We start from the raw sequence: 7,579 nt of genomic DNA on the forward strand, positions 1-7,579 counted from the left end.
AGTAATTTCTTATTTTCAACCAAAATACAACGTAAAGAAGTATAATCTTATAAAAGTTTATTTTGTACACAATAAAAATTGGGAAATAAAGATTATTATATAAACGTTTATATAATGCAGTGTGTGACAGTTGTCTATGCATGGGTCAAATAGAGCTGCTTTAAATCTGTAACAATATATACATTTAGAGAGAGGGACAGTAGAACTGTGTTCTTTGGAAAAGATGGTGCTCTACCCACTACTAGCTGGATGATTTGGGCAAGTGAACTCGCTAAGCCTGTGAAAACAGGGAGACTTTGTAAAAATATGTGTAATTGTTGAATGCATATTGCAATATTTGTATCTGAATTGCTGCATTTTAAATAAATTCTGATGGTTTACAGAGTTAACAATTCTAAAATGTCAAAAAAAAATGTCACTTTAGACTGTCAAAAAACACAGATTCGACTATTTTTTTATATTTATATGAATTAATAAAAATAATAAATGAATCAAAGAATGAATGAGACTTTAGACAAGCAGCAATGTGGAATATGCTAAGCTTTGTTGCTAAAAAAAACCCCTGCTGAGTTTGGTTCAGCTGTTCCATCATCAGTAGCTTTTGTCTGATGTACTGTACTGACACACCTGAGACACATGTGAACAGAAAATGGTGTTAGCATCTTAGCTGCACATTATGAATGGCTGTTCTCCCCGTTGCCATAATGCCGGGTCAGCATGGGCTTATTATATTAGATCATGGCCTAATCATTTCACAAGCTGGAACTGAGAGGCCCCAGCTTTTGGTTAGACTTTTCCAGATGGCTGAATCTGACATGACTGCGTCCCTCCTCAATATCCCACCTGCCCCTCCCGCAGCTCTAGTGCTCTTTCCATTCACAACCTGCCCCCACCAGCAGGTCCTACTGGCCTTTCCCCTCCACAACCTGCAGGGCTGCTGTCACCTCAAGCTTTTAACACACTTCTGCTGCTCGCACTGCAGCCTGTGCTCCAGATACATATAAACACATTTCTAGATACGCACACACACTCAATTAAATCACCAATACTGTTTATATCAGCTTACAGAATGACTGAACTGAATTAAAATAGATGTCAATATAATACAATTAACTGGTTTCATGTTAGTAAGAACAGGCTCCTTCCTACCTGCACTCACTCCTGATGGCTTACGTTACCTCCCGGCCGCTGCACTCCTCCAAAGAACTTGCTTTACGAAACAAACATTCACACAAAGCAATCCAGACTGTTCTCATACAGAGTTCTCCAATGGTGGAAAAAACTACCTTCCACTACCAGATCAGGAGAATCTCTCACTATCTTTAAAAAACTCCTGAAGACAGAGCTCTTCAGAGAGCACTTACTCTCTTAACATCTCTAACAAACTAATCACTTTCTGTCATGCCCTTGCTCTGTTGCCCTGTGTTTCTGCATTTCCCAGTATTTTTCCAGTCACGTGTGTGTAATTTGTAGCTCTGCCCCTCGTTACCTGTTTCCCCATGTGTGCTTCCTGTTTGTATTTATAGTCCCCCTGTCTCAGTGTTTGCTCGTCGGTCTTTGCACCTTCCTCTGTCGTTTGTCTTTTCTTTCCAGTTCCAGTTTATAGCCCCAGTTTATTGAGCTCTGTTTATCTCTTTGTTTATTTCCCTGTTTATTTTCCCTTGTCCTGTTTAGTTCTTTTTGTGTCTAGTTAGTTCCTAGCAGAGACTGTAAAAAAAATGGACGCTGTGTCTCCGTTCCCATTCATTCAATGAAAATAAAGCCAAAATCTTCCGCCATGTTGGCAATCCTGACACCCGATTCTGCGCAGTAGAGACCAGAGGATGGAGAAAGACTGTGGAGAGCAGCCTACTCATTTAAATAACCCCGCCCCTGAGGGCTGCCTCGCGGTCACAGACTGCAGAGCGGGGCGGAGCAGAGCGGGGCGGAGCGGAGCTGACGGTCTGTTACTGGTCCCGCCCATAAGCAGCCCTTTTACAATAACCACACCTTTTTTCAATAGAGCTGAATAACGTTTTAAAAACCGAATTCTGTGGGGATATAAAAATTTGACAATATAAGCAGAGGTTACACTAGCTGTTACATTTAAATAACGGAGGTAGAATTACAGTATATTAGAAAAAAACGTGATTGAAGGTTTGTCTGTTTTGCCATTGAAACCTATGGGGATGGGTGGAGTTACACAGCTTTCTGCAGCCGAACAGCAGGGGGCGTCCGACCTGTGGTGGCTTCACTTTTGAGAGACGAAGCTCTGTCCAGCTATACACAGTCTATGGTTCCTAGTTATTTTTCCCTGTTTGTTTATGTTTTCATTATCTCTCGTTTGTTCCTTGTTTGTTTCTTTGTTTATTTGTTATTTAATAAATATAGTCTGTCTTTTATGTCCGCCTCCAGCCTGTGTTCCGTGACACTTCCAACCCTATTTCCTTCTTCCCCTCCTCTACTCCTCTATCCCATTATTTCCCTTTGACCTCCTTTAGGCCCTATCTAAAGATGTTTTTTACCTTTACCTTCTATTACTTTTTGTTCTTCACTATTGTAAAGCGCTTTGGACAAAAGCGTCTGCCAAATGTAACGTAATGTAATGTAATATAATGTAATGTAGTAAATAAACAGGACATATTAATTGTGGGATATTTCATGTTTGAAATTGAAACTTTCTAAATTATGAACTCTAGATTATTGTAGATTTTTTCAAAAAAAAATCTAAAGAATATAAATTTTTCATGCAATATTTGCAGCTATCCTGGGTTTAGAATGACTCTTTCATAGTTATTATTAACACACATATATGTACATATTATTTGGCAGTGCAGTGACACAATGGTATGGCCAACATTTAGTGTGTGTGTTGTACTGGTACGAGTGGCTCGACCAGCAGTGCTGCTGGAGTTTTTAAACAGCTGTGCTGGGCATCCGCTACTCCTGCATAAGTGGTCAGAGGACGCTGTTGGCTGGATATTGCTTGTTGTGGTAGACTACTGGTTGGTGTGGCACAGTGAATAACACCACAACCATTGAGCTACCACATCATTTGACTGGGGTTCAATTCCCTGTCTGGGTGACTAAAATGTAGAGATATGTTGTCCCGTTTGTTTTTTTAAGAATTACAGTTTTGTTTACTTAACTTAGCTTAGCTTTACAGGTCTCACCACTCAGCGCTGAGACCTGCTGAATTACAAAGAAAACATGGCAATACCCCTGTTCCTTACTAGTGTCGCATAATGTGCCTTATAATCTGGTGCGCCATATAGTGCGAAAAATACGGTAATGGAATGAGGGCTTATTAGTATTTACAAAAAGTACTATAACAGTAAAAATTATATTTGTGAATGTCAGACTGGCCTGTTCACACTACAGTAATGAGTTTATAAGTGAATTAGACACATTACAGCCAAGTGCTGTAAATGCAAATGTAAAGGCAATTTTTCTAGGAATGAGAAAAGTAGAAATTTAATATAAAAATTTGAGTAGCATACTGTATCTCTCCCATTCCTGCCCCCACACTGGTACTTACAGGAATACTATCCCCCAACACATGCCCCCTAAAGACCAATCCCCCCAGCCTCCCTCCCCATCGCCCCTGCTCTCACACCCCAAGATCATTCATCTTATTTAGAGACAGAGTGGCAGTTCTGGCAACCGCTGAATTAAGAGAGATCAGTACTCCACCCACCACCAGACACACACACACACACACACACTAAAATATAGCCTGGGCCACCTGAATCCCAGCCCTGCACATGTTTGTCCTGGCAGGATTAAAGTCGTTCGACCTTGAGAGGTAGAACACCGTTCACATTCCCAATCCTCTGCCATGCTCAGAGTGTACAGACAACACAGCACACACACACACATTCACACACACACATTCACACAGCTCTGCATGTGGCCTGCTCTCTTTATCTCTGCTCTTCAGGTGATTAACGGTCTCTTTAGAGCTCAGACCAAACATGGACATTCTCAAGCTTCTGGTGATGTTTTGAGAGTCTAAAAAACACCCTTTTACATATATAGGCTGCTCTGTGACTAACAGCATCTAAATAGATTCACTACACTTCTCTGCCTCGAGAGAACATCATCAATGTGGTGATTGATCAAAGGATCAAATAAAAAATCAAAGGAGTTTTCTGCATAATTTGATCTCTTCCAGAATCAGCAACATAAAAAAAATACAATAAACACATACTTGTCAGATAGTACAACCATCAGCATGGCATCTTAAGGAAAATGCAGAACGGTTAGACAGTTAAGTGGCTTTTTCTTCCAGGACGTTGCTTTATGGTGGCTTATGTGAGACTGTTTTTGCTAGGTGGTTGTTACGATGTTTGTAACTTGTTGCTATGATGTTGATATGTGGCTTCTAGGTGGTTCCTACATGCTTCATTGGTGGGTCCTATAGTTTTGTTGGTGCTAGCCCAAGTATATCAGGTGGTTGCTATGGTGTTTAAGGGGCTAGATATGAAGGTGTTTTTAGGTCATCACTAGGTGGTTGCTAGGTACTTCTGATATAGATGCTATAGTAATGATTGTTTTTTGCTAGTTAATGTTTCTAACTGGTTGCTATGATGTTGATATGGGGCTTATATGTGTTTACTATATGCTTCTTTGATGGGTACTATAGTTTTGTTGGTGCTAGCCCAGGTATGTCAGGTGGTTGCTATGGTGTTTAAGGAACTTGATATGGTATTTCATATGGTCATATGGTTGTCAGGATGTTTCTAAGTCACCACTAGGTGGTTGCTAGGTGCTGCTGATACAGGTGCTATAGTAATAATTTTGTTTTTGCTAGGGGGTTGCTATGATGTTTATATGCTGTTTTCGAGGTGGCTACAATGTCCTACCTAGATGGGTGCTACAGTAATGAAAGGTGCTTGCCCAGGTATCTCAGGTGGTTGCTCTGGTGTTGCTGAAGGCTTGCTAGATGTTTGCTATGGTGTTGCCAAATGGTTACAGTGATACTACATGTGGTCGGTTGGGTATTACAAGTGTAATTGTATTATTGAGACATAAGAAGTTGCACTTATATTTCCACTCCATTCATTTTTATGGGGAATAACAATATGTTAAAAAATATGTTGCATCAAATTGCATCAATATTTCAGAAGGGTGTATATAAGCCAGAATCCTACAAACATACCTAACAATGTAAAACCAAGCTGAAAAGGTGTTGAAATCTCAAAAAAATAAATAAATGCAGAAACAGTTACAGAAAAATACTAAGAGAGAAAAGTAAGAATGAAAAAGAAGACAAAGAAGAATAAGTATAAAATGCATAATACTGTATTTAGTGTATGGCAATCAGATTTTTTGCATAAAGTTAACAAGAAATAAACATTGTGACAAACCTACTGAAGCATATAAAACCAAAACATTCTCATTATTCATTTCATCATTTATCAGAAAGCTGAAGTGCTTAGGAATGCATTCTGTGCCAATCCTTCACATCTACGCCTGATTTCAATATTTCAGTCCACATTAGTATTTGACTATATAGGGCAGCTCTCCGCACGTGGAAATGTCACTTCCACTGCGCCCGCCCGACCCAGAAAGGTCAATTTATCTCACGCATCACATGAGGGCATTCCAATTCATTAGTGTGAAAAGGCACAGTGGTCTCGTGATTAATCTGCTGTGCGTTATTTGATGTGTGTGGATCAGAGTTCAGCCGCTGAGGTATTAACACAGCCTCTTCACCCGCTCTGCTGCTCTGCACTATTAATACTGATGGATTGCTGATGCTCAATAACAATAAACCACTCTTCCACAAAAAAAGGGGACGGATGGAGTGATTTGTTTTTCATAAATTTTACCCTTCACTCAAGAATTAGTGGAGTGGCGCACAATGCTCTGGGGGGCATATTAACACATCCTTCTACTTCAGACAAAACGGCCAAATGAAAAAAAAAATGTCTGGGTCTGCTCAGCCTAGAATTACTGTTTATAGGCTAGAATTGAATGGCTAGCATATATTCCTACAATTTTTTTAAGTAAATGTACTACCAACAATTCCTAAAGCAACATTAGGTGGCTTTTTTTTTTTTTTTTTTACCTGAAACTAATTTTACACTGACTTGTGGCAGAAAGAATGGCCTCTTGGTCAGGCTCAGCATGCCAGCGATTGCACTTTGTAACTTTGGTGGAGCTCCTCACTTGGTGGAGAGCAGGATCACAAAATGAACATTTCTTACATAATGATGCTTTAAGAAATGACAAAGAAAACATTTTTGTTAACAAACAAAATAGTGTCTGTATCTGAAGCTGTGCCCTGTCACTATATAGTGCACTACTTTGGAGGGTTGATATTTTTTAATGTCTGAAAACGTAGTGTGGATTTTCAGTGCACTATAACACTGTGATAAATCCAAAGCTTACAAAAGCTTAGGATACAGCCAACGTATAGTGGGTCTTTGTTATGAGTGTCCTATGAAGAGCTCTTATTGGTAGACTCTTGGCCATGAAATAGAACAAGTAAGGAAGTACAATTACTTCATTACCCTATTTAAGTAGAAATGTTGATTATTTATACTTTATTGAAATAATTATTTTGTTCTATTTTTTTTCTACGTTTTACTTTTACATTTTCATGCATCTGTTCTGTAATTTCTACTCCTTACATTTTAAAAATAGCCTTGTTACTCATGTTTAATTTTAGCTTCTTTTCATTTCAGCTTGCCATGGTTCAAAACAAAAGAATCTATCCAAATAAATCTCTTCGTCTGGACAAAGTGAATTTGATTGTGGTTGGATGAAAAGTATAAACGTATACTGACAACCTATTAGTTTATACACAATCCATCACACCTCCACACATCCAGCAAGAACATAGCAAACGTATGTAACATGTCTAGTATGAAGATGATCTGTTGCAGAGAGCATAACTCAAGCAAAATATCCAATATATATCTTTAATATATTTGCATTGTAGTAAAGTGCTTTTATTTTCTAGTCTAGTACATCTTAAATTTTTCAACATTAACATTTTAATATAACATTGTAGTCATTATTGGCTTTTAGAAAAATGTGTTTTGATGAGGGGAGAGGGGGTGATGCACTGTAGACTTTTGCTAATAAAACAAGCTAATTAGTTTGAAAAATTCTGGGAATGGTGTATTGTGTCAAGCTTCATTCAGATATATAATCTTACCTTTTGGTGTAATTTTGGGCGTCTTTTCCATCTCTTATATTATTTTAGGTTCCAATGATTTAAATGACTTGGAAAATGCCTGGAAGTGGAGTATTGCGTCTAACTTTAATTACTATGTTTATCAGGTGCGTCTCTGTAGACTACATGTGACTTTATATCTGTATGTGCTGGTGCGTCTCAGTAGCAATTTATTTCACTTTACCAAACTAAAAGTAACCAGCAGTATTATTATCAGGTGATCCTTTAAAGACTATACCTGTATATCTGTCCTATCTGTGTGTCACAGTAGCAATTAAATACCATATTTGGGACATTCCAGGATTTTGGTACATTTCAGGGGTGGTCACATCTGAAAATTAGATCTTCAATTTGATAATTTTTAGTCATATATTTATTAAATACAGGTAATAGACTATCAAAACTGTGAAAGAT

The sequence above is a fragment of the Astyanax mexicanus genome, chromosome 11, assembly GCF_023375975.1.
Source record: "Astyanax mexicanus isolate ESR-SI-001 chromosome 11, AstMex3_surface, whole genome shotgun sequence".
Classification (NCBI taxonomy): Eukaryota; Metazoa; Chordata; class Actinopteri; order Characiformes; family Acestrorhamphidae; genus Astyanax; species Astyanax mexicanus.